Raw genomic sequence first — 15,750 nt, 5'->3', positions numbered from 1 at the left:
TTCCACCACCCGGCTGCCCCACATACTGAATGACCCTTTCCCCTGACCAGTGTTCTAGAGACAGGCCATCGGCTGTCAAACTCCCAGCCTCCCTGTAGACTGACAGGTAATCCCCTGGTTATTTTGGTCAACTAGGGCTTCCTGACTGACCCAGGTTAATCACCCCCAATCAAAGATGTCACTGTCAACAAGATCCACCTGGTTCCCATCACTACATTTAATAAAAGAGAAAGAGGTAAAGACGTTTAAAGGAGAGAATAGCAGAGTTCAGGAACTTGGTAACTGAAGGCACCAGCGGCTGAGCAATTAAAATGACAAATGTTGTATCAGTCAGAATTGCAGTAATAATAGCCACCTGCACAAAGTGTTTCGATAAACGCTGTCTGAGGATTGCTGTATTATAATGTTTCAATGTTGCTTAAAAAAATGATGCACCCAGTATTCTATCTTCAACATATTCTAGAATATAAGAAGACAGAGAGAAACATCAAGTACAATCCAACTTACTCTCAAGAGCCTGGCCATCTACAAGGCACAAGTCTGATGACTGATGAAATACTTCCCTCTTGCCTGGATAGATGCAGCTTCAAGGGCACTGTAGAAACTCAACACCTTTCAGGACAAGACACTTGGCTGTTTGCATCTTGTTCACTGCTTCCAATATTCACTCCTTTCATCATGGACACACAGTGCCAGCAGTCCATACAGTATTTTTAAAACTTCATTTATTTATGGGGTTATGGGCATTACTGGCTGAAGCAGCATTTATTGCCCATCCATGATTGCTCTGAACAAGGTGGTGGTGAGCTGCCTTCTTGAACCACTGCAGTCTGCATCTGTAGGTTGACACACAATGCCCTTAAGGAGGGAATTTCAGGATTCTGACCCACTGACAGTGAAGGAACAGCAACATATTTCCAAGCCAGGATGGTGACTGGCTTGGAGGGGAACCTGCAGGGGGCGGTGCTCTCTTGTACCTGATGCTCTTATCCTCTTAGATGGAAGTGTTCATGGGTTTGGAAGGTGCTATCTGAGGATCTTTGGTGAATCTCTGCATGGCATCTTGTAGATAGTACACACTGCTGCGAGTGAATACCAGTGGTGGATGGAATTGGATGCATGTGGATGTGATGCCAATCAAGTGGGTTACTTTGTCCTGGATGGTGTCAAGCTTCTTTAGTGTTGTTGCAGATGCACCCATCCAGGCAAGTGGGGAGCATTCCATCACACTCCTGACTTGTGCCTTGTAGTTGGTGGACAGGGTTTGGAGGAGTCAGGATGTCAGTTACTCACCAGAGTATTCCTAGCCTCTACCTGCTCTTGTGGCCACTGTGTTTATGTGGGCAGTCCGGTTAAATTTCTGGTCAATGGTAGTCCCCAGAATGTTGATAATGAGGGTTTCAGTGATGGTTAACACCATTGAATGTCAAGGGTCCCTGATTAGATTGTCTCTTATTTGAGATAGTCATTGTCTGCCATTTGCATGGTGCAAATGCTACTTGCCACTTGAGAACTCAAGCCTGGACATTGTTAAGATCTTGTTGCACTTGAAATATGGACAGCTTCAGTATCTGAGGAATCTCAAGTGGTGCTGAACATTGTGCCACTATCGGTGAACATTGATGAAGCATTGATGAATCAGTCATTGATGAAGCAGCTGAAGATTGTTGGACCTTGGACACTACCCTGAGAAACTCCCACAGAGATATCCTGCAGCTGAGATGATTGGCCTCCAACAACCATAAACTTCTTCCTATGTGTCAGGTACCCCAGTACCCATTAATTCCAGTTTTGGCACCACCCAATTTCTACTGCACTTGGTCGAGTGTGGCCTTAATGTCAAGGCTGTCACTCTCACCTCCCATCTAGAATTCAGCTCTTTTGTCCATGTTTGAACCAAGGCTGTAATGAGGTCAGGAGTTGAATGGTCCTGGTGGAACCCAAACTGGGCGTCACTGAGCAGGTGATTGCTGAGTGCTGCTTGATAGCACTGCTGATGACACCATCACTTTACTGATGACTGAGAGTACACTATTGGGGCAGTAATTGGCATAGTTGGATTTGTCCTGCTTTTTGTGTACAGGACATATCTGGTAGTTTTCCACATTGTCAGGTAGATGCCAGTATTGTAACTGATCTTGGCTTGTGGTGTAACAAGTTCTGGAGTACAAATCTTTAGTACTATTGCCAGAACGTTGTCAGGGGTGATAACCTTTACAGTATCCAACCATTTCTGGATATCACTTGTCAAGGCTTTGTTGACAGCACCTTGTAATCCTGTGATCTCTTTTACCAAAATGGCTGGGGTAGCAAGCTATGATACATTGAAGTTCCACTTCAAGTCCCATACCATATAACTTAAACATATATTGGCTTTCCTTCATTGCCATAAAACAAAAGTTCCCAAATGAGCTCCCTACATCCACCTTGTGTTTACCTTCACCTCATGGACTGCTGTGGTTCATGAAGGTGACTCACCAGCACCTACTGAATGATGACTGGGGACAGGCAATAAATGCTGATCTTGCACAATGATCTCACACCCTGTGAATGAAAAGATTGTCTGGTAATTGACCTGAAATGATAACTTTGTGTTTCTTGCCACGGATCAGATATGTTGAGCATTTGAGGCATTTTCTAATCTTAATTCGTGAGAATTATTTACTAACATGCAACTTTCCATCTTCAAATTGCTTTAAAAATCCAATCGTAGCACCACCCAATTTCTACTTCCTTGTTTATCTTGTCTTCCATTGTTCTCTCAGCCCCCTGAAGTGGTTGCCTTAAATATAGGCCTTGACTTGTCATATCCGACCATAAGTCATATGAGCAGAAAGTAGGCCATTCAACCCATCAAGTCTACTCTGTCATTCAATCATTGCTGATAAGTTTCTCAACCCCATCCTCCTGCTTTGTGGCCCATAACCCTTGATCCCCTTGTTACTCAAGAACCTATCTATCTCTGTCTTAAATATACTCATTGACCAGGCCTCCACAGCATTCTGTAGCAATGAATTCCATAGATTCACCACTTTCTGGCTGAAGAAGTTTCTCCTTACCTCGGTTCTAAAGAGTCTTCTCTTTACTCTAAGGCTGTGCCATCGGGTCAGAGTCTGTCCTATTAATGGAAACATCTTCCCAACTTCTACTATATCCAGGCCATTCAATATTTTGCATGATTCAAGTAGATCCCCACCTCATTCTTCTAAAAACCATCAAGTATAAACTTAAGAGTCCTCAAGTGTTCCTCATATGTTAAGCTTTTCATTCCTGGGACCATTCTCATGAACCTCCTCTGAACCCACCCTCGGGCCAGTACATCCTTCCTGATATATGGGTGGAAACTGTGCACAATGCTCCAAATGCAGTCTGACTAGAGCCTTATGGAGCCTCAGAAGTACATCCTTGCTTTTATATTCAAGTCCTCTAAAAATAAGTGCCATCATTGCATTTGCCTTCCTAAGTACTGACTCAATCTGCAAGTTTACTTTGAGAGAATCCTGGACTAGAATTCCAATCTTCATTACAAAAGCAGGGAAAGTGCTTTGTGGTGCAAATTGCTTCCCCTTATAAGCCCAATTTAACAAGCACTGAGCTCTGAGGAGAAATGCTGCCTGCATTGCCTTCAGCATCACAAGGCACATCTCAAGTTGGCACCAATCCCCAAGAGGCGCTCAGTTAACATCAGCCAGCAGCTTGCCACCCTTGTCATTACTGAGTGCCAATTTGGAGTTGCCATTCACTCTCCACTAATTACTGACTGAGTAATTATCTGCAGATTCATCCGAGCAGGGAGCCAGTAAAGAGACAACAGCTTCCGACATCAACCCAGGCATGCGAAGAATGTCGACTCCCAACCTTGTTTGAATGTGAACACTTTGAGCTGCTTTGGTTGTAATGCTGTAAGGTTGTTAAAACTTGCTTGGATGGAGGGAGGAGGTAAGAGGTCAATTAGATTGGACACTCCTATTACTACCCAGGATACCCTTTTGGATACAGTTCTGTTGGCGTGCTAACTAGTCTGCCAATCCCGACTCTCCCAGGAATATGCCAGGAGGCCACCAATGCCGACAGAAAGTTACCCCAGACCGACATGAGTGCTTGGAGGATAGAGGAACAGGGAAACTTTGGAAGGAAAGAAACTAGAGAAAAGACTGTTGCCCAGGTGGGTGATGGGAACAGGGGGAGGGAACAGTCAATGTTCTGATGTGATGTTATGGTGCAGTTTGCTTTGACACTCGCAGGTCAGGCTTTTTTCTCTCTGAGAGATCAGTTTCTCCCAGTGAGATAAAAGATTGCTATTTCTTGTCTATGCCATAACATTGCACTTTACTGAGATATAATGAAATGGCAATGACAAAGCAGCTGTCTGCACCACATAATTAGTGCAAAGCTCAGTGTGCTTTCTAATTCAATTACCAGGCTCATTTATCAGCACAATGAATTGTTCCACGTCTGAGAATTCACTTGCACTTGATGACGTTAATGGGAGAGTTTCCGCCTGTCCCAGTTACCACTGGTTCAGTAACAGAGCACTCAGCTGCAGGGATGTGATATGAGTTTAAGTTAAAAAACCACATACACATACTTCTCCCCTCCAAACACTGTGCGTGCAAACCCAACGGAAAATCGTTGTTTAGTTCATCAGCTTTGCATTGTCTCACACAGTGACTGCGCTGCGCAATGACTGACGGCCAATAAATCCTTTGACTTTCAAATTCCACTGCAACCTAGCAACATCACAGGAATTTGCATGGGATGTCAGACACCACCTGACCTGAGCGGAATAAAATCCAAATTGAAATATTGTTAGGACGGTGCAATAACACAAGTGCATGTTTACTGATAATAAAAGGTGACTTTGCATTTATATAGCACCTTCTATGACCGCCCAACATCTCCAAGCATTTTTACAGCCAATGAAGTCCTTTCTGAAGTGTGCGTTAATTGCTGCGTGTCAATCAGCTGGCATTCCTGTTCCTGATCAGTTTCTAATAACTCTACCTGGAATGTATACTTCTGAGTGAGGGCAGACCTGAGCTCTGTTGTAAAGCTACAGGAACCGAAGTTGGCCAGTTAGTGCCTCAAACCTGTTCTGTCAGTCTCAAAGAACACAGTTGATTGCAGCAATCCTTAGTGCCCAGCCATTCACCCTATGGAACGATGACCTGGAGTCAGTTAGTGAGTGGCTAACATTGGATTCTGTGCACAGTTTGGGAACTTTGATCACAAAGACCAGAATATTGAATAGGTACCTTACCTACTTTTGAAAATACTCAATTAGCGCAAATTTGTGAACTCCCCGACACTAATTCTCCTAAAAAGATATGCAGAATCGTTACTACACATTAGGAGGCCTTTCAGCCTGCTGTCTCTGTGCCAGCTCCTGAAGGACCAACTTACCTGGTTGCAAGTCCCCCCCAACACCATCTCCCTGTAGCCTTTCAGAAAATAATACAATTTTGTATTCAATGCCTTGACTGTACCTGCAGTCCCTACACTTCAGGTAGCTCATTCTTCAGATCATAGCTACTTGCTGTGTGCAAAAGCTTTCCCTCATGTTGTCATTGCTTTTTTTTGCTAATTACTCATAAACATACACATCAGTGGCAGGAGGAGACCACCCTGAACCCTAAGCTGCTCTGCCATTCAGTAAGATCAACATGTGACCTCAACCCCATCTCTCTGCCCTAATATTCTTTGACTCCCTTGTTTGTCAACAAAATGCTTAAATCTGCGCTCTCTTGTTCCCAATTCTTTTAATAAGAGGAACAGTTTCTCTCGATCTATTCAAATCCTTGATGACTTTGAAGATTGTTCCCTCATCTCCACTTAACCTTTGGTTGTCTAAGGAAAGCAGACCCCATATATCTACACAACCAAAGCTCCTCATCCCTGTCATGAATCTTTTCTGTACTCTCTCCCTTGCCTTCACACCTTTCATAACATGTGGTATCCAGAACCTGACACAATATTGCAATTGTGGTTGAACAAGTGTCTTATATGAAAAAATATTTTAACTTCTGTTAGGCTCCACTCTTGTCAGTGACTGTTTACATAGAAGCTCTACAGTGTGGAAGCAGGCCACTTTGCCCGAAGAGCCCATACTGAACCTCCAAAGAGCATCCCTTCCAGATCCACATCCCCTATCCTATCTCTGTAACTCTGCATTTCCCATGGATAATGCACCTAACCTGCACATTCCTGGACACTAGGGGACAATTTAGCATGGCCAAACTACTTAACCTGCATGTCATTGGACTGTGGGAGGAAAGAAGAGCACCTGGAGGAAATCCACACAGACATTGGAAGACTGTGCAAACTCCACACAGACAGTTGCCCAAGGATGGAATTGAACCCGGGTCCCTAGCGCTGTGAGGCAGCAGTGCTAACCACTGAGACTCTGTGCTGCCCACTTTTTTACACCACAGTTTTGTGGTAGTGAATGCTTTACTGTTAATAGAGTGATCAACCCTCTCTGATATCAGGAGATAATCAAGCTTACGCATGGCTTTCTGACATAACAAGTATTCACTGTCTCCTGATGCATTGCTTTAATCTGCAAAGTCTCTGAATTTGCATTGTTTCAGTCTAATTTAACATGTACAAATCCTGTATCAGCTATTGTGGAAGCTGTTGTCAACAATGGTCATTCACCATCAGTAAATGCATTCCCAATGGAACCTGCAGCCCCATAATTAAAGGAAGTCCTATGCTTGAACATAGAGATCCGATATTCATCTCAATTTTAACCCTCATGCATGGCATTAAGCTTGGGGCTATTAGAAACTCACCAGATTTCTGTCATCCATGTGCAATTTTGACAGGCATATTTTGGAAAGAGGGTGAGGCCTACACTCCTCAGTGGATGAGGGGCTTTGCTCAGGTTCTAAATTCGGAGTCTGACACTGCAACTTAGACACTGCTGCTATTTCAGCAGCTGGCTGGTGAACGTTCAGGTTCCAAGGTGTGTGCTTTGTCTGGAACACTGGATTGGAGAGTTCCTCCAGGTTCAATAAGGAAACACTGGACTTCCAGTGGATTGAGCTTGCTGCTCTCCTCCCTTCACTTCAATTGTGCTTAGATTCTCTCAGCTGAACTGCCACCATATTTTCTTCTCATCTAACGGCAGTGGTGAAGAGATGGGGTGGAGGGGTGGGGGGAATATGTGGTGGTGGTCGTTGGGTTTTGGTTATTCATGTGGCCTCTCATGATCTCACACCAAGTTAGCCCTCCAATAGCCTCTTGGCTATTTCTGCCAACAGTCAATGTGTCAATGTTATTATGGCCTGCACTATACATTGGTAAATTTGGGGGGAACCAAGCCAGTTACTTCACTATTCTCAGGCTGAACAGAATATAAATCCAGGCTTGATGATTTTTAGAGTTACCTCATCTCAGGCAGGGTGATGGAGGAAGCGTTACAGTCTATGTCAGCAGTCCCAGGCATGGGGCGAGGGATTGCTGTTACATCAGCCGTTCTGGCTGGAGAGTGGAAAGTGGATGTCATGTGAGGATCGAATTGAGTTCTCTGCAATTTCCTGTTGGTCCAAGGAAATGCTGGCACCACCAACTTTGAGTAAGTATTCCTACAATGAAAACCAGCTTGCTTTTTACATGCACTTTATACAGGATTGCATTCAGACCAAATCTGAGACTGAGTTACACATGGAAACATTCAGAGGGAGATCATGAAGGAAAGGGAGGTAGAGAGATTTAGGGAGGCAATTCAGCACTTACGGTTAGAGAAAGCTGGATTACAAAGTTCATAATATCATGATGGATAAATATTAATGGACTAGTCTCTCTCTGGATTCCACTCTTGTGAAAATAAATAATACTGGAGATTGAGTTGTCCATTAAATGTGTTGGGTCTTTCAACCATGGGAGGAAATTCAGTGTGGACTGAAAATATTCTCTCTCACTCTGTTTATAAAGACCATCCATAACAAATTTTCTCCTTAATCTCTTGCCTTGAGGTAGGTATTAGAAGTGTGCTACAGGTCACTCAAGGTGTCCACTTTGCTGTGGCAACATACACCTTTTCAAGCAATTATAACCTTGAGCTATGGATGGTGATGATAGAGACTCCAATTTCTTTTCATCACAGGAATCTCGCCCACTTGTATCACCCACACTGGCAGGTGTCAGAAGGATTTACAAGTTGATACTCAATCTGATTGGTCACACTTCTGAACGCATCTCAGTTTATCATCAAGTCCTTGAACCTAGAGTTTCTGGCTATGAGGTAAGACATTTGTGTGACAAGACTCTTATTAATATCTTGCACAAAACCCAAACTAATATAATGGGGGTTTGTGACACTACCATTTCTGTGTCATCCAAGGCCACCTGTGGGGAAGTCAGGAAGGGCGTCCGTCCCTTAGATAGAAATTAAGAGACTTTATTGGATTTCTATATACATTTGGCTAATTTACCTGGAATACTGGATGGTTGTGAGGTGTAGGCTTAGCAACTAAGATTGATTGCTGAAGCAATAATGCGTGCTTTATTCTATAGTTGTCTTGCAACATCTAATTGGTGAGAAAGCAATTGATGTTGGAGCACTGAGCACTTGAAATCAAAAATATTTTGTTCAGCAGCTCAGAATTCCTCTCATTAATCATAACATTTGTACGAAATTGAAAATGATTTTCCCTTGAAATGGAACTAATGCACAAAACACCAGAGAATCCTTCAAAATAACCTACAGGTTTTATTCAAAAATGCTGTCAAGGTCACCCATTTCAGAAGCAAAGGAAACAAGACAATGGTATGACTTTGCAAAATCCCTTGTTAAAGCTGAAACTATTAAAGAACCAATTGAAATTATCTGAATAAATTACTGCATTTCTGCTGCGAAACAAGCCTTACTTCAAAACAGAAAACAATGGCTTTAATAAAATTCTTCCCTTATTTATCACTGTCTTTTGATTTGATAATGGTCCAGATCTATTCAGTTTCATTGTCGTTTACCATTGACTACTAAACTTTCCAACACTAGTATTTCCCAGACTTTTAAGGAAAATTCATTTGACAGATCAAATGGATTTTTTTCAAAGATTTAGCTAATGATTTAAGAATTTCTTAATTACAACCAAACCTCCCACATAAACTCTCTAGACTTCAAACCCGCTCTCTCCACCGCCTCCCCCCCACTCCACCCAGCCCCGGTCCTTTGATCTTTCTGGCTACTTATCAACTGTTTGAGGAGTAAGAGCCAAACTAGTTCTCAAGCCTAAAACATTGCTTTCCTCATCTAGCATTTGTGTGCATTGCTTGGGAGAAACACACCAGCACTTCTTCCAACCCTGCCTCTCAGGATGCTCTGCAGTTTTCATGTTTTCCCCAGGAGAAAGTGAGGACTGCAGTTGCTGGAGAGCTAGAGTCGAATGTGTAGTGCTGGAAAGACACAGCAGGTCAGGCAACATCTGAGGAGCAGGAGAATCCACATTTCGGGTATACGCCCTTCATCAGGAATTTTCCCCAGGGATGAGAAGATAGCTTCATGAGGTTACAGATGGCCTATATTCCATGACATTTGGAAGGATGACAGATTGAAATAATTAAAATTTTGAGGTAGCTTGAAAGGAGAAAACTGACAGACTGTTTCCCTTGCTGGCAAATCGAGAACTAGTGGTCATAGGATAAGGGATTGACTACTTGTGCCACAGATGAGAATAAATTCTCTTGCTCAAAAGGCTGTGAATCTTTGGATCTTCAACTCCAAGAGTCTTTAGACATTCAGTCACTGAATATGCTTAAGACTGAGATCAATAGATTTTGGACACAAAGGGATTAGCTGGATATTGGGATAGGATGAGCATGTAGATAGGCATGGAGATTAGCCATTATCTTTTTAAATGGCAGAACAGGTGTAAAAGGTTAAATGGTCCACTCCTGCTCCTATTAAGTTCTCACAGGAACATGACTGGGTTCTGAGCCCAAGTGTACCCCACAACCTTGGGTACAACCTCTAAATATTGCACAACTCAGTTTCTAAAGTTATCTCTCTTATGTTTAGGAAGTATAGGTTTATTAAAGTTCACGTCATCACAATTTTCCTTGCTGTAAGGATTAGTCATAGTCCATTTACCAAAAATATTAACAGTAATAACTTTGCAGACTGTCAAGGGACACAAAGTTGCTCCTACTGATTCACACTCGAGTCACTTTAGATTTTAAAATAAGAATGACGAACGTCTGAACGCTGGCAAAGACATGGCGCTTACTTTCTTACATAAAACTTTGAGGTCAATTGCCTTGTAAAATTTAATAAAAGCTTCAGAGGCAACAGAAGTTATACAACATAATCACAAATACTGTAGATGCATGGGATCAACTGCAAGGAACTGCTCATAGAATCTTGCAGCACAGAAGTCACTGAACCTTTGCCAGTAGTTGCTTGGTCTAATCTTCTGGGACATGAGCTCATATCTCACCAAGACACTGGTAGAATTCAAATTCAATACAAGCATAAAACTGGGGTAAAATGTTAATCTCATTAATCATAGAATCCCTACAGTGTGGAAGCAGGCAATTCAGCCCATTGGGTCTCCAAAGACCCTCCAATCCATAGCATCCAATCCCGTCCTACCCCAGGTGATCTGGCCATGCTAAATTGCCCATAGTGTTAAGTGTTTTTGTCAGGGGTAAACAAAGGATAGGGGAATGGGTGGGTTACTCTTCGGAAGGTCAGTGTGGACTTGTAGGGCTGAAGGGCCTGTTTCCATATTGTAGGGAATCTAATCTAATCCAATCCCTGTAACCCTGCATTTCCCACCTAGCCAGCATATCCCTGGATACTATGGAGCAATTTAGCATGGCCAATCCACCTAACCTGCACATTTTAGGATAGTGGAAGGAAACTGGAGCATCCGGAGGAAGCCCAAGCAGATACAGGGGAGAACGTACAAACTCCACACAGGCAGTCGCCTGAGGCTGGAATCGAACCTGGGTCCCTGGAGCTGTGAGGCAGCAGTGCTAACCGCTAAGCCACCATGCCACCCCAATAATAATCCTCATGGAGCTACTGAACTGACATTAAACCCATTCTTCAAGGAAGGACATCTGCCATTCGTACCGAGCATGCAACCCCTGACACACAACAACGTGACTGACTCTTAACTCCCTCAAAAATGGCCAGGCAGGAGACTCGGTTAAATTGAACTGCTGCAAAAAATGATGGGTGTACAAATTTCCACCGCATGGACTTCATAAGCTCAAGAAATCAGCTCATCCCTGCTTCCTCAGGGACAATTAGGGATGGGCATTTAAAACACTGGTCTTACTAGTGACACTATTCTGAACTAAGAAAAATATCTCAGGTTTGAGAGAATTAAATATTTAATCTTTATTCTGTAACTTATTGGAACTCACTCAAAGGAGTATCTTTTCTGGTATCTATCGAGATGGCATTTTCTTCTCATTTGAACTGTACTTTGGGCAGAAGCAAGTATAGATGAACAGAGTTTTCTGTGCAATTGAAGCAGTGAAGAATCTCCACTGAAGGAGTAATGACTGTTAGATAATGTTGCAAGTTTATTAACTGACAATGCTCAGCAGATTATTACAAAACAGCACACTCAGTACACTTGACATTAATTATACTGCACCTAAATGTGAGCTGAATATTAAGTGAGGTCAGAAGCTCAGACTTCCATTTCCGTGCTGTGCAAGAGCCTGATTCTCAGCGTGTTGTAAACAGCTTTACATCCTGTGAGGGTCAGATGCACTCCTCAACAATACAGGACTCATTTGTTTGACATATAGACACCCTACAGACACTCGCCAGACCCCACAATTATCAGCTTCCGAAACTTTAAATGGTACATAAAGTATTCTTTCATTCAGTAGCTCACACACTGTTAACAGCATGATTACGTTGCCTATAACATGAAAGGGATATGGAGAAAGTAGAGGTGAATGGATTTAAATAGGACTTTCTGAGGGCCAGCAAGGATACGCTGGGCCAAAAAGTCTTCTGAAATTCAGAAACTACAACAAATATTGAAATTCAACTAAAAACAGAAGACGCTGGAAATACTCAGCAGATTGATCGGTAAATGAAAGGGAAATCTTTTATGAGTAATTCTTTGTTGAAACTGAATGTGTAGTTTTTTTGATTAAAAATAGAAATCTTACTCAACACAAGAATGGCGTTTTTCAACATAAAAACATTATATATTCAATTGAAGAAGGGCTTATAAGAATGCATTCCTAATCCCTACATTTCAAGGACTGTAGTGGTTCAAGAAGAGAAGTCATCACCACCATTCCTCCAGGGCAATTAGGAATAGGCAATTAATATTGGGGTTCCGGATTAGTGGTGCTGGAAAAGCACAGCAGTTCAGGCAGCATCCGGGGAGCAGTAAAATCGACGTTTCGGGCAAAAGCCCTTCATCAGGAATACAGGATTAATATTGGGGTAGCTTGCAACACCCACTTGAACAAATTATTACAAAAATCCTGCCACACTTTATTATACAAAAATGACTTCAATTTCTTCGAAGTTATTTTCAGTTGTTTATGAAGTTCAACAAATGGAAAACAGACAAGATTAAAATGGGAATAATACACTTATCAATTACATTTATTGCTTTACTTGTGTTATACTTGAAAAAGACTTGCCTGTCTTAAAATCCCCTGCCCTCTATTTTAATATGTGGGTTAAAGGACATACTTTATATATGTCAAACTTTTATGACGATAGCTGGGAGAAAAATGTCAATGAAATGCGTTAAGTGAAAGTATTGTACACCAAGCAACTTTGGGATTTTTACTTGGTGAAGCACAGAGGGTGTATTTTCTGACATTTATGCTAAAAATACAAGCCACAAGTCAGTTTCTTAATAAGTTGAATGTTGATGCATATTTTCACACAAAATGATGTTTAACTCCTCAGCCATTTTGACGGATGGAAGCAATTTACTTCAAGCAGTTCATGGAAACGCCCTTGCTGAGGTTATATGATGCTCCAAAATGATTGACAGAAGGTGTCATCACTCTTGTGGGATGACTTTATGCCACTAATATTTCTGACAGTGAGGCCAAACTCCAAGGGGATTGTGGTAGGCGGATTTCCAGGAAAGGATTTTTTCAAGGTGACTTACAGGGAGAGCTGACAGGGGTTGGAACACTGCATAGTTAGATCACAGTCAATACAAGATGTTGGTGTAATTTCATGATGCCAGTTCTTAGATATTAGAACTATAGCAATAAACAATTGCTCATGAGGTGATCGCCAGGAAAGATTTAAAATGTAGCTAAAATCTACAGCAAGTAAATTAAGCATACAGCATGCTTTAAATAAAGGTGGAGAGGAGCATGTTATTACTTGATTGCTCTGTCTGTTGGGAACAACTCATATTAATATGGTCCCAATGAAATGTCATCATTCCCTGGTCTATTAACAGTGATTTATCACATCCAGAGCTTCTGGCTGTCTTCAGTACTGTATACTAATTTGAAGTGATGTGCATCAACACCTGTTTATAGAAATATGATCTCTGACCTCTCTACCAAGTATATCAGAGCCTCCAGCAGTGCAGCATTCCCTCAGTGCTGCATTCAATGCAAAGCTAATTTGGGTCTTCTGTTTTTCTCTCCACAGATGCTGTAAGACCTGCTGAGCATTTCCAACATACACAGTATTTTATGCTTGGGATGTTCCAGTTCTGGCGTGGGGCTTGAACCTATAACCTTTATAATTATGAGGCCAGCAAGTGCTGCCAACTGAGACTTTGTAGAGTCACGCATCGAGCAAAGTACCAAATTTCAATCCAGTCTTTAACACAGCCAGTCAACTTCAGCTGGAGCAGCGTTGTTCCCACATTAACTGCAGCCTCCCTTCACAAGGGGAAAAACATATCAGCCAATTTCCCAAAGCCACTCCTTGTTACTGTGGACTGTATCAAGCTCCAATGTAAACACTTGTACTCCAGTTGAGAACTGGAATCAGCTTTGGTGCTCTCCAGAAGTTAAAAAAAAACTTTCAACTGATCAAACGGGCAATTGGACAATCTGAGACACAACTGAAGCATCTACCATTAGCTGTCAATAGAGAAGGTGAAAGCAACATTGAAAGAAGATTAGTGTAACTAATGATACTGTTTGAGGACCCAGATATGGACTTGATGGGCAGAAGGACCTCTTCTGCACTGTATGATTCTCAGATAGATCCATGACTAAAAGCCTGATGCCTTTCAACATCACCCAAAATGAACTGTAACATATGCTTCATACAATCCCGTAGAAAATAACTTCTTCTTCAAAGTTACACAGTTGAGTTTACGGAAGTATAATCTTTGAAGGCTCGTGCAAATTAGCAGCAGTCCACAGTTGGATGTAAGTTCTTTGGGATGCTCCAGGATCTGAGATTCTCTTAAATCAACTTATTCAGTTTGGTTTGGAAGAAGTCATATTTGTGAAGAGTAATTAACTTGATGTGGACAAGCTCTTTGCATGCATCTGTTACACATACATGTGCTACTTTTACTATTACACACTTGCTAAGCTTCGTATTGTTAATTCTGAGAATAAATACTGCATCTAGACCATAAATATTTGCTTATTGTGTCAAAATGCACTGCTTTTAAAATATCGAACACAGTATGAGGCCTGTTAAATCCAGGGTACAGATTCCAGCAAGGGATCATTTTTATATAAACCAAAATATTGTCGATGCTGGAAATCTGAAATAAAAGGTTTTTCTCTTCACAGATGCTGCCAGACCTGACGAGTATTTCTAGCATGGTGTTTATTTTAGGTCATTTTTAACTATAGCATAGATGTTTTTGCAAAAGTCAAGAGTATTCAAAGGTAGATTCCAAATTGGAAGGAACAGGATCAGAAAATTATGGAAATACTCAGCAGGTCTGCCAGCATCCCTAGAGAGAGGGAAATTGTTTGACATTTCCGATGGAGGCAAGTTACAGAAGTTGGAATTCTTTCCAGATGCTGAACTCAGACCTCAGATGGAAATGTCACTCTATGACTTTCAGATTAATCTGAAAGGGGTGCGATACTTGTTCAATAAAGGATAGTGGGCAGATTCCTGAATCTGGAGGTCCAAGTAGTGACCATCCTGATTGACAGGAGCAGCAAGCTGCACTCACAGGTATGTAACAGAGAGGTGCTTCAACATGTCACCAACCTGCGTAAAAAAACTAAGCACACAATGGTTTGCTAGACTATTTTCAGAGAGCAGTCAACCGCATTGCTGTGGGTCTGGAAATAGAACAGGTCAAGACAACAGATTTCCCCCCTTAAAAGGACATTAGTGCATCAGATAGATTTTTGTGATAGACAATGATGGCTTCACGATTGCTGTTATTGAGACTAGCCTTCAATTCTCCCTTTAAACAAAAGTTAATTAAATGCAAATTCCACCACCCACCACAGTGGGATTTGAACTCACATCTCCACAGCATTAAACCTGGGCCTCTTGGTCTTCCATTGATATTACTACTTTGCCTCTTCCTCCTGACTATCTCTAAACACTTAAACTAGTCCACAGCAATGTGGAAAAATGGAAGCCAAATGGAAAGTATTATCATTGCTGAGTGGCCTGGAACCTTCAATTCTGGGAGAGGCTGAAAAATTAGCCACTGGTCTCTCATTGCAACCTGAGGTGTTAACTATTTCTCTTGCCACAGATGCTGCCAGACTTGATGAGTAATTCCAGCACTTTCTATTTTTATTTCAGATTTCCAGCATCCTTGGTATTTAGTTTTTGTAAGGATCAAATGA

At 41.8% G+C, this 15,750-nt stretch overlaps 1 protein-coding gene and 1 long non-coding RNA gene across 9 annotated transcripts in view; one reads left to right on the top strand and one right to left on the bottom strand.

Moving 5' to 3' along the window:
* LOC140494165 (alpha-1,2-mannosyltransferase ALG9-like) overlaps window positions 1–15,750 on the bottom strand; it is a 276,263-nt gene that overhangs the window by 41,455 nt on the left and 219,058 nt on the right. The window lies entirely within an intron of this gene.
* Window positions 4,018–14,530, top strand: LOC140493999 (uncharacterized). Its single transcript, XR_011963827.1, has 3 exons — window positions 4,018–4,165; window positions 8,111–8,248; window positions 13,613–14,530. It is a non-coding gene; the product is annotated as an uncharacterized lncRNA (long non-coding RNA).

This window comes from Chiloscyllium punctatum, chromosome 23 (assembly GCF_047496795.1).
Source record: "Chiloscyllium punctatum isolate Juve2018m chromosome 23, sChiPun1.3, whole genome shotgun sequence".
In the NCBI taxonomy this organism is placed as follows: Eukaryota; Metazoa; Chordata; class Chondrichthyes; order Orectolobiformes; family Hemiscylliidae; genus Chiloscyllium; species Chiloscyllium punctatum.
This window is presented reverse-complemented; position numbering and strand designations above follow the sequence as displayed.